At 40.6% G+C, this 14,589-nt stretch overlaps 1 protein-coding gene across 1 annotated transcript in view; it reads right to left on the bottom strand.

Annotated features, from left to right (window-relative positions):
• The window catches only part of CIDEA (cell death inducing DFFA like effector a), a 449,150-nt gene extending 441,353 nt beyond the window's left edge, over positions 1 to 7,797 (bottom strand). The window contains exon 1 of the mRNA XM_049770147.1: positions 7,791 to 7,797. The gene's annotated coding sequence lies outside the window, so the exon portion shown is untranslated. The remainder of the gene's footprint in view (positions 1 to 7,790) is intronic.
• Positions 7,798 to 14,589: the final 6,792 nt, after the last annotated feature.

Here is a 14,589-nt window from a genome sequence, read left to right on the forward strand (position 1 = left end):
TGAGGCCTAGTGTGGATTCATTGTTGGATGGCCCCCCCTTCCTGGGAGGTGAGTCGACTAGCCCAAAAAGGGTGGAGCCAGGTGTACTGTTCCAGTCCCTGAAGCCCAGGGCACCTTCTGCAACTGTCCTGTCTGCCTGCTCTCCTGTCTGGGCTTATGACCTAAAATAATGTGGCTTCATCGCTGAATTTTCCTTCCTTCCAGGGTGGTGAGTCGACCCGCCCAAAGAAAGTGGAGCCAGCTGTACTGTGCCTGTCCCTGAAGCTGAGAGAAAATTCTGCAACTGTCCTGTTTGTCTGCCTGCTCTTCTGCCTTATCTAGCATGGCTTCATCACTGGCCACCACCCTTTCCTGGGAGGTAAGTCAACCTGCCCAAAATGCGTAGAGTCACCTGAACTCTCCTGGGCCCTGAAGCCCAGGGGACCTTATGCAACTTTTCTGACTGCCTACTTCCCTGCCTGGATTTACGTCCTGGTCAAGTGTGACTACGACCTGATTTAGCATGGCTTAATTGCTGGATGGACACCCTTCCTGGGAGGTGAGTCGACATGCCCCAAAAAGCTGGAGTCACCTGAAATATGCCGGTCTTTGAAGCCCAGGGGACCTTCTGAAAAGGTGCTGTCAGTCTGTCTGCTCTCCTGCCTGGCTTACAATGTCACCTCGTGTGGCTTCATTGCTGGATGGCCCTCCCTTCCTGGGAGGGGAGTCAACTCACCCAAAAAGGGTGGAATTGAAATATTCGGACGTCCTAATCTAGCTGCCTGACGCAGAGAAATGAAGAGGCTGAGTTCCCAGAAAAGCTTCAAAAAGTGCTTTAATACTGACCATTCGGAAAGGCCAGGGTCAAATTGCCCCCAGAATAGAATGGGGACAAAAGGACCTCGTGGTTTCCCAGTTACACCCTTATATAGGATGGGAAGTGGGAGGGGAAGGAGAGTCCTTGAGGGCTGGACTTCCGCTATGGTAATACAAATCATTGGTGAGGTAGGGGTAAAGGTGGGGCCAAGGTAGTGACGACTTCCCTTTTCAGAATCAGGTGAACTGTGCCAGTTCCTGAAGCCCAGGGGACCTTCTGCAACTGCCCTGTCTGCCTACTCTCCTGCCTGGGCTTATGACTGGCCTAGTGTGGCTTCATTGTTGGATGGCCCCCACTTCCTGGGAGGTGAGTCGACTAGCCCAAAAAGGGTGGAGCCAGGTGTACTGTTCCAGTCCCTGAAGCCCAGGGCACCTTCTGCAACTGTCCTGTCTGCCTGCTCTCCTGTCTGGGCTGATGACCTAAAATAATGTGGCTTCATCACTGAATTTTCCTTCCTTCCAGGGAGGTGAGTCGACCCGCCCAAAGAGGGTGGAGCCAGCTGTACTGTGCCTGTCCCTGAAGCCCAAGAGACCTTCTGCAACTGTCCTCTCTGTCTGCCTGTTCTCCTGCCTGGGCTTATGACCTGATCTAGAGTGGCTTCATCTCTGGTCTGCCCTCCCTTTCTGGGAGGTGAGTCGACCCGCCCAAAAAGGGTGGAACCAGCTGCACTGTGCCAGTCCTTGAATCCCAGAGGAACTTCTGCAACTGTCCTGTCTGTCTGCCTGTTCTTATGCCTGTGCTTACAACTAGATCTAGTGTGGCTTCATCACTGTTTGGCCCCCCTACCTGGGAGGTGAGTGGACCTGCTCAAAAAGGGTGGAGCCAGCTAAACTGTGCCAGTCCTTGAAGCCCAGGGAACCTTGTACAACTGTCCTGTCTGTCTGCCTGCTCTCCTGCCTGGGCTTACGACTTGACCTAGTGTGGCTTAATCACTGTATGCCCCCCCCCCTCCTGGGGTTTGAGTCGACTCACCCAAAAAGGGTGGAGCCAGCTGAATTGTGCTGGTCCCTGAAGCCCAGGGGATCTTCTGCAACTCTCTGTCTGCCTGCTCTCCTGCCTGGGCTTACGACCTGTTCTAGTGTGGCTTCATCACTGTATGGCCCCCCGTTCCTGGCAGGTGAGTCGACCAGCCCAAATGGGTGGAGCCAGAGGACCACAGCTGTTCAATTCGAGATGCAGCCGTGCACTTCGATTAGCCAATAAATACCACCACAACAGGTAGAAATCCCAAAAGTGTGACAATGGGGAATCAAATCAGGCCAGCACCAGGCACAGAGAATGAAGATGGCAACTCTGATAACCCAAAAATGGCCAACCACTTAGATTGTCTCTCAGATATGGGGTTTAGAGAAGAAATCTGTTCACAGACCTCAAAGAATGAATAAATCGACTTGAACAGAACACTAATAAGACCCAAGAATATATGAATACAGAAATCAGAAAACTCCAAATTGAAATAACAGATTAAATAAAAGGTCTGAAAAACTCAGCAGACAAATTGACAGAAAAAATAGATAAGCTTTTCAACAGGGTACCAGCAGCTGCGGATAGAATTAGTGTGCTGGAAGATGAGATGCATAACAACTCCATACAGCAGAAGAGATTGGAAAAAAGCTTTAAAGCAAATGATTAGACAATATAAAAATTAGTCAAAGAATATAAACAGATGAAAATTAAAGTCTATGATAACCTCAATAGAAACAGCCACCACTGAATGGGAGAATCTATTCATCCAATAACCATCAGATAAGCGGCTGCTCTCCAATATATACAAGGCACTGACAGAACTTTACAAGAAAAAGACATATAATCCAATCAAAAAATGGGGAGAAGAAATGGACAGACACTTTGAGAAAGAAGAAATACAAATGGCCAAAAGGCATATGAAAAAAAGTTCCACGTCACTAGTCATCAGGGAGATGCAAAGCGAAACAACTATGAGGTACCACCTCACACCACAGAGATTGGCACACATTACAAAGAATGAGAACAAGCAGTGTTGGCGGGGATGTGGAGAGAAAGGAACTCTTATCCACTGCTGGTGGGAATGCCGTCTAGTTCAACCTTTATGGAAAGCAATATGGAGATTTCCTCCAAAAACTGGAAATTGAGCTCCCATATGATCCAGCTATACCACTCCTAGGAATATACCCTAGGAACACAAAAATACATACAAAAATCCCTTCTTTACACCTATATTTATTGCAGCACTATTTACCATAGCAAAACTCTGGAAACAAAGAAGATGCCCTTCAACAGATGACTGGGTAAAGAAAGTGTGGTAGATATACACAATGGAATATTATGCAGCCGTCAGGAGAGATGAAGTCATGAGATTTTCCTATACATGTATGTACATGGGATCCATTATGCTGAGTAAAATAAGTCAGAGAGAGAAAAACACAATGTTCTCACTCCTCTATGGGTTATAAGAAAATGAAAGACATTCATGCAATAATTTTCAGAGACAAAAGACAGGAGGGCTGGAAGTTACTGAAACCCACTTCATGAAGCTCATCACAGAGGGATGAGTTTAATTAGAGAAATGACTACATTGCTAACTATCCTAACAATGAGAATGCATGAGGAAAATAGAAAGCCTGTCTCTTAGGGTACAGGTGGGTGCGGGCTGTAGAAGAGGGATGTTTGGGACACTGGTGGTGGGAATGTTGCACTGGTGACAGGATGTCCTCTTATATGACTGAAATCCAACCACAATCATGTTTGTAACAAAGATGTTTAAATAAAAACTATATATATAATATACATTATATATATAAAAGAAAATGAAGTGCTTAAAACTCAGACAAGTAGAGAAGAAACAATAGATCTAGAAGAGCTGATTCACTGTGCATCTAGTAGAATGGAGCATGATGTCAAATCTGACCTTTCTGATCAAGTCGAAGGCAACTGTGAAATTGTAAATGAATTGGTTGCAGCATCCACACAAAAGGGCCAGATGAAAAACAAAAGGTTGAGTGAACTGGGTACCATACAACCGGATGAGAACTTAATGTCGCAGGACATATTGGTTTCAGTTGTGGGGAAGCAGTTGAAGTGGAATGGGAAAGGGAGTGTCGGTACATTTCTTTTCTGACCACTGTAATGCACATAGATAACAAAAGTGGACTTTCTGACATCCTGCCCCAGTAATCACTGCTGCTACTGTAGACTGCTTTGATTTTTATTTGATATTTGATATATTCCATTGGGTTGGAATGCTATATAGAATAGCTTTATCTGACTATGTTGCACATATAATATTTTCTCTTTGAAAAAATATTTCCTCTAAAAAGTTATTTCCTCTCAAGAGCTAAAAAGTTATACAATATGTAAAATAGGAAGTGCTTGAATTTATTTTCTTGAAACTCTTGCTTTCCCAGACGGTTCTCTCCTATTAAACCTATTATTGACTTTCAGATGTAGATACATATGAATCTAGCACTTTAGAATGTTGGAAGAAGTGCAAGGAATTCACAATGAGTGCCCCAAAATGTAGTAGTAGGTATTAAGGTGTCAGATATGCAGGGGTTTTTTCTTAGTGTTTCTTATCCCACTTATAAAAAGCCTGATTTCCATGCTATATATGCATACTTGTCTTAAAATAAAGGCTTTGATGATTGGAAGGCTATCTGCCTAATTAGACTTATTGAGAACATGACTGGGATGCATTTTTATAACCGAACTATTTAATCATCAGGATAATCAGAGATGGCATTGCAGGTTTGAATCAGAAATGAAAGGTATTATTCAGAACCAATGCTTATGTAGGATAATTTCACTGTTTTTGAATAGGAATGATTTAAAAGTAGGTGCTGGCTGAAAGAGAGCTAAAAAGTCTGATCGCATGCTTTGCTAGGGATAGTCCTGGATTTGCTATCTAGGCCTACATGGTTTCCCTAAGCACAAATTCTGAAGTAGTTCCCAAATACCAGTAGATGTAACTCATACACACAAATAAATTCCCCAAATAAAGCGAATAAAAAGATATTTATTCCTTTACCATAACAGTATTGTGATCAAATTTGTTATACAATTAAATAATTACCTATATGATCTATCAGTTCTGTCACTAGATATAAGCTATATACATATATAAGCTATATAAAATATAGCTTATAAAGATTTTACATTTAAAGAATATGTGATATTAATATCCTTATTGATTAAAGTTGTACTGATAAAGTGAGAAAAATAAATTGCTAAATAAAAGTTTAATTCATTCATTGATTTTATTATTGAATCACCATGAGATGCGCTAAAAAATGGTTGATGAATGACTTTCAGTCATACATTGTTCCAACACCCATTCCTTCATCAGCGTTTAGAGGCTGCCACCAATTTCCCAGGTATCCTCCAACCCCCACTCCAGGGTCCTCTATGACACACACTTTTCATTTGTCTTTCTCACTACTCAACCACAGATCTCTGCAGAGGTGCCAGTTTAACCAAAACTCTAGCCAGGTATGCTGGTAATTGGCTGACATCACTAGGACATTTTTTTGGAGTGATGCAGGCACTCACTCCCTGATTCTCAGACTTCCAGAAGACCTGGCCACTGAAGTACACCCCCTAAAAAGACAGTATCACCCAGAAGGCTTGGAATTCCTGGGCCAAGCAACAATTCCAATTTTTTCAATACTGTTATCGCAGTATGAAGACACCAATCTAGATATCAGTGTAAATTTGAAGCTAATTAATGTTCAGAAACAAAACAAACAACAGAAAGTTCAATGGCAACAAGAGCTTGGTAAACCTTCTGACAATGACTTAAAGACTGCATGTGAGACACAATAAATTGCACAATGTTCTTAATCCTGTACTCTTTTTTGTATATGCATATCAAATATTAAGTCTCGGGTTGCTGGAGGATCAAAAATATTCTCATGATAACGACAATGTTGTTATTTAACAACAAGAATATTATATTCAATATTATTGGATTGATGTTGATAACCAGGAAGTGAAATGTAATGGATTTTTGTAGGACTAGGAACACTTCATCTATTGGGTCCGTGCGTTTGGGTGGACTTGGAAACTTGCTAGGATTTCTCTCCATATCCCTGGCTGCTAGTGCTTTACTTGGTTTCCCCATATTCCTTTGCATTTGGTGATTCAGGGTGGTCTGCCCTGGTTCTCAGCCCTCCTTTATCACCTGGGGTGTGTGGTTGAGTCCCTACTCTAGAGTGCATCCCTAGGAGGGTGCGATGGCTGAGGTCACTGAGGTTTGGCCCCACCCTCAGGCCTCCTCCCTCTGGGTTTCTGTGAGAAGGTGCAGTTCCCAAGTGCCTCAGTATGGTGTGCGACTGTCTGTCTCAGCTCCCTCCCAGTACCACGGTCTACCCACTTCCTCAGTCAACACATTTTTCCAGTGTGGCTATAGACTGAGGCTTCTGGGTCCCTGACAATGACGCAGGTCACCTGCTTCCCCAGGTGTGGAGTGTGGTGACCGAACATGGCCTGAGTTCCCTCTGGGTCCAAGGATTTTATTTTTAATCCCCTAATTCTTCAGTTGCTCTTACTTATTAGTATTTCTATTGTGTCCATGCATGTCTCATTAAAACTCTTTTAATGAAAGAAGGCAGTAGTCTAGCTTTGGAAAAATGGATATAATTTATAATTTTACAAATATATCATCTTAATGTATGCCTTATACACATAATTATAAAAGTATGAATGATAATTTATATTTTGAAGGTCAAGCTCTATTTGGATTCAACTAAATTTATTGCCTATGGTTTTTTATGCTCCTTAAGCTGAAGTAAAATTGGTTAATGGGACTATGAGAATGTGCATAATTTGGACAGTATCTCACCACACTCTACCTGTCACTAAAGTGAAATATCTCTTGCTCTTCTCCATGAAATATTTGCATTCCAGTCACATGTCTCCTGCAGTAACAGCAGTTATGTCAGGGTCTAAGGGTTTGTTTTCAGAGGACACTATGTACACAGCTGATAATTTGGTATTTGTAGCAGATAATTTGGTATTTCTCCACCTGAATTTATTTTTCTTTTTTGGTTTTTGGGCCACACCTGGCAATGCTCAGGGGTTCCTCCTGGCTCCACGCTCAGAAATCGCTCTTGGTAGGCTCCAGAGACCATATGGGATGCCGGAATTCGAACCACTGACCGTCTGCATGAAAGGCAAACGCCTTACCTCCATGCTATCTCTCCGGCCCCTCTCCACCTGAATTTTCACTTTTAACTGTCAAAAGTCATTAGCTCCATCCAAGCTGTATCAAAGACAAGTTTATCTTTGGTTGTCATCGAGCAGCATTGCATTGCCTGTATGGAAACAGAACGTTCTCCTTTCCTCTGTCACTGAACACTTGGGCTATTTCCAGATCTTGGCTATTATAAATAGCACTTCATGGAGCATGGGTGCAATTTCCTATTGATGCTTTTTAGTTGAAATAATAACTGTGAGCAGAATGAATGAATTGTGCGGTCATTTCAGCTGCAATTTTTTTTTATGAAGCTTCACTCTGTTTTTCATGAGGGCTGAACCTGTTTATGTTTCCACAATGGGAATTCATAGCTTTGGTTTTTTAATGACATTTCTGATAGCCCTGTAGAGTTTTAATGGACCTCACCGAGTCTAATGAAGTATCTGTTCCATGTGAGTCTTGGTGATTTTTAGGATTCTATATTTTTAGTATCCTGTGTTTACCTTTGGCTTTGTGCATTTTGAGTCCAATGGATCATTATATTTATTTGTTTGGAACTCTTTTAGCTTCCTGGACCTGGATCTCTTTTCCTGAATTGTGGGAAGCTTCCAGTTACAATTTAAGCACTGAAAATTACTCTCTTTTGTTATTTCTTCTCCTGGAACCCCTATAGTTCAAATGTCCCTTGTGATGCTGTCCAACACATTTCTATTCTTGTTTCATTTTCAACTTAATCTTTCTGTTCCTTTCTGATAAATTTTTTACCTGAAAAGCGCTTGTTTCCCCCCACAATCTTTGGATTGTATTTATTCTGTTGAGATAATCTATTGTGTTTTCCCCATCTATATTTCTCTTATTGTAGTTCACTTAATTCATTTTTACTTCCATTATTTCTATGGTTTTCTTTTCTGTGGTTGTTTAGGGGATACATTCTGCAGTGTTCAGCAGCTCATCTTAGCTTTGTTCTCAGCAGTGATTCCTGGCCTCTTACATTATCTCTCTGACCTTAGATAAATGAACCTCTTCTTGGATTTCTTATGCTTTCTCTCTTATGAAAATACTCTTCTACTGATTTCCTCATTTCCATCATTTGGATTGTTGTTTTAAGTCTTTGCCAGGGAGTTTAGAAAGCCCTAAGACAGTTGAGACTTTCATAGGCTTTCATCTTCATCCATTAATGTGAACAAATCCTACATTTTCTTATTATCTATCAGTGTCTAATCAGACGTGAGCCAAATTTAATAAATTTTACATAAATGACCAGCAGTGACTGTTGCTCTACGTTTGTGTAAACTGTAAATCACTGGGAATTTATGGCCACAAGTGATTTTCAGTGCTGAAGTCTAGTGGGCTTGATCTGTGAGCAAGGTTTCAACAGTTGCTGATGCCTGGCAGTGGCTCTGATGTCAAAATCCAGAAGTTATGACAGTAACTGCCAGTCTTGGTCACTTGTGTCCAATAGCCATAGTAGAGTTTGGAATGCATGATTTGTTGTCAGTGGGATTTTGCATTGACTAGCACCTTTAAACAACTCTATGGCCAAGACCAAAAATGATATATCTGTTCTAAATGAGTTTTGAAATAAGTGTCTTCAAAATGTAATGCTCACTAGAAGATTTTTGGTGATCTTTATCATAGTTGTCAATATCAACTAACAAATAAAAATCTAACTCAGAATTAGTTCCATAATGATATGTGGGGATATAACTCCCTCTTAAAATATAAAGGAATAAAATGTAGACATGAGTGATTATAGATTAACTACTCATATAAATATTATGCGTCTTTTCATTTTATTAGTGAAAATATATTCTTTTTTTTTTTTTTTTGGGCCACACCCGGCATTGCTCAGGGGTTACTCCTGGCTGTCTTGCTCAGAAATAACTCCTGGCAGGCACGGGGGACCATATGGGACACCGGGATTCGAACTAACCACCTTTGGTCCTGGATCAGCTGCTTGCAAGGCAAATGCCACTGTGCTATCTCTCCGGGCCCGAAAATATATTCTTAACTTTAATCTCTAATCATAGTAAAAAAAATCAACTTTGTTTATTGATGGACCCAGTAAGAGTAATTTTGGTTGGACCTCCCAACATCGCTTCGGGTCCTTGGGGAACACTCGGAAATAATTGGTCAAGAGTTGTATGAGTGAGGTAGTGTCTATTAGGCCTAGCATTAGTTAAGGCTGCCAGGGCTACACCCACCAGAACTTCTTATGAGGGTGAGTGTGAACTGCTTGAGATAGAACTGGGACCCTGGTCATGTAGGCTATTCTCATCTCCTCCCTGAACTATTTTCCTGTTCCCTAATTAAATTTTCATTTGGGGCTGGAGAGAGAGCACAGCAGTAGGGCATTTGCCTTGCATGAGGCCAATCCAGAACGAATGGTGGTTCAAATCCCGGCATGATATATGGTTCCCCTGTGCTTGCCAGGAGTGATTTCTGAGCACAGAGCCAGCAGTAACCCCTGAGCGCCACCGGGCGTGACTCAAAAACCCAAAAAAATGTATTTACTGAATTTCAATGGGTATATTATAAGGCTTACATAGTTTAGTTTCCTACATTTACATGTGTATATTGTTACCATTCTCCATCAAAATGTTCCAATGTCATACCACCAGCAAAGAGAAATCTCTGCTCATTCCTTGCACATGTCTTCTGATAACCACGATAATTTTCATTATCTAAAAGTTAGCTTTATTGTTTATTAATAGTTCATTTCTTTTAGTAGTTTATATCTCAAAATGAGTTGAAACATTTGATAATTGTCATTTGTTTTTAATATGTATGTAATTGTAAAAATCAGAAAAGGAAATATATAGATAAGAGTTTAGAGCTAGTTACTCAACAACAGTTGGATCAAAGAGGAACTCAAGAGAGAAATAAAAAGATTTCTTGAGACAAACGATAATGAAGAGACAACTTGTCAAAACTGGTGGGCCACAGCAAAAGCAGTAATTAGGGGGAAACTCATAGCAGTACAGGCTTATGTCAGAAAAGAGGAAAATAACAAAACAACAATTTAAAGGATCACCTTAAGGAACTGGAACAACTGCAGCAGAGAAATCCAACCACAACCAGAAGGCAAGAAATAATAAAAACCAGAGCAGAAGCAAACAACACAGAAACCAAGAAAACAATATAAAAAATCCATGAGTCCAGGAGTTGGATTTTTGAAAAAATAAACAAGATAGGCAAACCACTGGCAAGACTCACCATAACAAAGAGGGAAATCACCCAAGTTAATAGGATCACAAATGAAAGGGGAGAGATTACAACAGAACCCCAAGTAATACAACATATCATGAGGTCATATTATGAACAACTATACTCAGGCTAGAGAACCCAGCAGAAATCGACAGATTCTTGGAAAAATACCAGCTACTGAGACTGGAATCTGAAGATCTAGAAAACCTAAACAGGCCAATCACTTCAGAGGAAATTGAAGATGTAATTAAGAATCTCCCTAAGAACAAAAGTCCAGGTCCAGATGGTTTTACAGGTGAATTCTATCAAACATTCCAAGAAGACTTACTACCATTGATCCACAGGCTCTTCCAAACCATAGAAAAGACAGGTACCCTCCCCAACTCCTTTTTTTTTTGTTTTGTTTTTGGGTCACACAGGGGTTACTCCTGGCTGTCTGCTCAGAAATAGCTCTGGCAGGCATGGGGGACCATATGGGACACCAGGATTCGAACCAACCACCTTTGGTCCTGGATCGGCTGCTTGCAAGCAAACACTGCTGTGCTATCTCTCCGGGCCCCTCCCCAACTCCTTGTATGAGGCTAATATCACATTCATTCCCAAAGACGGTAAGGACAGCACCCAGAAAGAAAACTACAGACCAAACTCACTAATGAATATAGATGCAAAAATTCTCAACAAAATGTTAGCAAACCAAATCCAGCACTATATCAGAAAGATTATACACCATGACCGAGTGGGTTTCATCCCAGGGATGCAAGGTTGGTTCAACATACGTAAATCAACCAACATCATATACCACATGAACAACAAGAAAACCAAAAACCACATGATCATATCAATCGATGCAGAGAAGGCGTTTGACAAAATTCAACACCCATTCATGTTGAAAACACTCAGCAAAATAGAGTTACAGCTATCTATGAAAAGCCCACAGCCAACATTATCCTCAATGGTGAAAAATTGAAAGCATTTCCACTAAGGTCAGGAACTAGGCAAGGCTGTCCACTCTCTCCACTCTTATTCAATATAATCTTAGAAGTCCTAGCAATAGCAATCCGACAAGAGAAGGGAATCAAAGGAATCCAAATTAGGAAAGAGGAACTCAAACTATACCTCTTTGCAGATGATATGATGATATACAAAGAAAACCCTAAAGAGTCCACAGTAAAACTTCTAGAAATAATTAACCAATATAGCAAAATGGCTGGCTACAAAGTGAATACACAAAAGACAGTAGCATTTCTCTACACAAATAATGAAGTAGAGGAGAGAGAGATTAAGAATTCAGTTCCATTTAAAATAATAGCAAAAACATTAAATACCTAGGGATCATCCTTACAAGGGAAGTTGAAGGACTTATACCAGGGAAACTTCAAAACACTTCAGAAAAAAAACTGAAGAGAATCTAAGGAAATGGAAGAACATCCCATGCTCATGGGTAGGTAGAATCAACATAGTCAAAATGAATATCCTACCCAAACTCCTCTATAGATTTAATGCAATCGCCATCCAAATTTAGACATCATTATTTAAAGACTTACAACAATCAATCATAAAATTCATCTGGAACCACAAAAGACCCAGGATAGCCAAACACATACTAAAAAAACAAGAAGCTGGGTGGCATCTCGCTACCTAACCTGAAGCTATACTATAAAGCCATAGTGATCAAAAACGGCATGGTACTGGTACAAGGACAGAGCCTCAGACCACTGGGTTAGAACAGAATTTTCAGACATAAGCCCCCAGACATATAGTCAACTAATATTTGACAAAAGAGCAAGAATTTGAAATGGGACAAAGAAAGTCTTTTTAACAAATGGTGTTGGTACAACTGGAAAGCCACCTGTGAGAAATTGAAAATTGACCCATACATCACCCCATATACAAAAAAAAAGTCAACTCAAAATGGATCAAAGACCTCAAAATCAGACCCAAAACCATAAAGTTTATCGAGAAAAAATAGGCAGAACACTCGAAGACCTCCTATATATCAAAAAAGTCTTTGATGATAGATTGCCAATGGCAAGAACTTTAGCATCAAACATAAACAAATGGGACTACACCAAACTAAAAAGTTTCTGCATGGCAAAAGAAACCATACTTAACACAAGAAGACAGTTAGTTGAATGGGAAAAAAATCTTTGCACTCAACATGTCCGATAAAGGGCTAATATCCAGAATATACAAAGCACTCAGAAAGATGAGCTCCACAAAACCAAATAAAGCCATAGAAAAACAGGGAGATGAAATGAAAAGACACTTCACTGAAGATCGAAAGATGGCCAACAAACACATGAAAACATGTTTACCTTCACTCATCATTAGGGAAATCCAAATCAAGACAACAATTAGGTACCACCTTACACCAGTGAGGATGGCTCACATCAGAAATAATGGAAACAATCTCTGTTGGCGGGGTTGTGATATGAAAGGCACTTTCATCCACTACTAGTGGGAATGCCCCCTAGTCCAACCCCTATGGAGAACAGTCTGGAGAGTGCTCAAGGTACTCAGAATCAAGCTGCCATTTGACCCAGCAATTGCTCTCCTGGGTAGCTACGCCCAAGTCAGAAGGACATTCATCCCAAAATATGTGTGCACCCCACTATCGCAGCACTCAGTCTAATAACCAAGTCTTGGAACCAACCTCGATGCCCAACTACAGATGAGTGGATCATTAAGATGTAGTATCTATACACAATGGAATACTACATGGCAATAAGAAATGATTCAATCACAGACTTTGCAGCAAATAGATGGACCTAGAACATATTATGTTAAACAAAGTAAGCCAGAAGATGAAAGACAAACACAGACTGATAGCACTATTCTAAAGCACCTAGAAACTACACCATATATACAACTAATATTCAAAGATCAAATAATAGGACTTAACAGGGCTGAAACTCCAAACATTGTAACATCACACATATACTGGGCAGAAGTGCCCAAAACACATGAAAGAGAAACATCATAAACTCTCGACCACACATTAAACCATAAAGCAACTGCAGAAACAGCAGCATAGAGAGAACCGGTATGTAATCAGCCTGTTACTGCAAAGGCTCATAATAATCTCTTAGGGATCTTATACAAGGTTACAGGTAAAGAATACCACAGGAAATCACTGACTCCCACAGAGGTATTTCAAAATAATAGGTGTTAATGCCTTAAGCTTAATATATTTAAAGTAACCTCTCAGCTTTTCTGTCCACAGGTGTTCTTGGATACAAAGGATGGACAACCTAAAATGGCATCTCGGAGCTAAGTCACATGAGATACCATACCCAGGTTGCATTACAAAATTGTCTCGATAAAACTTTTTAACACACACTTTATCTCTAGGGTATACCTTCTTTTAGGACCTGAAGCATGTGACCAGCCAGACCACCGAAGCAGCAAATGTGACCTGCAGACTTATCCTACAGGGCCTACTCATCGAACATATTCAAGCAAAATAACATGCCCCCACTCTGTCCACCTCTCTTCTCACTACTCCTTCTTCCTTTTTTCCCTTTTTTTGCCTATTTAATCTTATTTTCCCCTTTCTTCCTTTATGCCCCTTCCAAATACTCTCCCCTAACCCCCTTCCAGGAATCTGACTCCCCCTTCACCCCTCAATCCCATCCAGATTTTCCAATTTATTAAAACTCTTCACCATCAGTTCTTAATCTATTAGGCATCAAGACTTACCTCCTACCCCAACGAACCAGTACCCAGCACCCAAGTGAAGGGACATCCACTCAAACCCACACCTCATCCCCAGCAGGAAAAGACAACCAACACCACTACTGACTCATGCTGGGTGGTCCTCCCTACCAACTTATCCTAACGTGGACTGTTGCTGGGTACCGGACTTAGCCCTAAAAGGACCCCCAATGCAAAAAGTTTACACAAGACCCCCCCCTCCCTCAAATCTTTTACCAATCTCAGGAAGGGCAGGGTGTGCGATGAAGAGGTGACTGGGAACCCACACCCCACAAGAAAATCTCAAAAGGCAATGGGGAAACCTATATTTCCATCATAAGTATAAGACCTGTATAACACTACCTCTTTATTTTTTATTTTATTTTACTTAAAATCATTTTTCACTATACATATGTGAACAAATATATTTTTTATTTCTATTTTTATAATTTTGGGGTGTGTTACTTGTTTCTCTGTTCTTTTCACCCCCAAATGCACCGGCAATATAATGAAGCACCAGAGTGGAGTAATTAGAAGGAAATACTGAAAATAAATACACATTTTCCATATGAAGGAAGGGGACCCTTAGTTCTCAGTGCAATGAATTAAAACAGACCCATACTAAAATGCAACATTCTAAAATTACAAAACACTAATACTCTAA

Source organism: Suncus etruscus, chromosome 3, assembly GCF_024139225.1.
Source record: "Suncus etruscus isolate mSunEtr1 chromosome 3, mSunEtr1.pri.cur, whole genome shotgun sequence".
Classification (NCBI taxonomy): Eukaryota; Metazoa; Chordata; class Mammalia; order Eulipotyphla; family Soricidae; genus Suncus; species Suncus etruscus.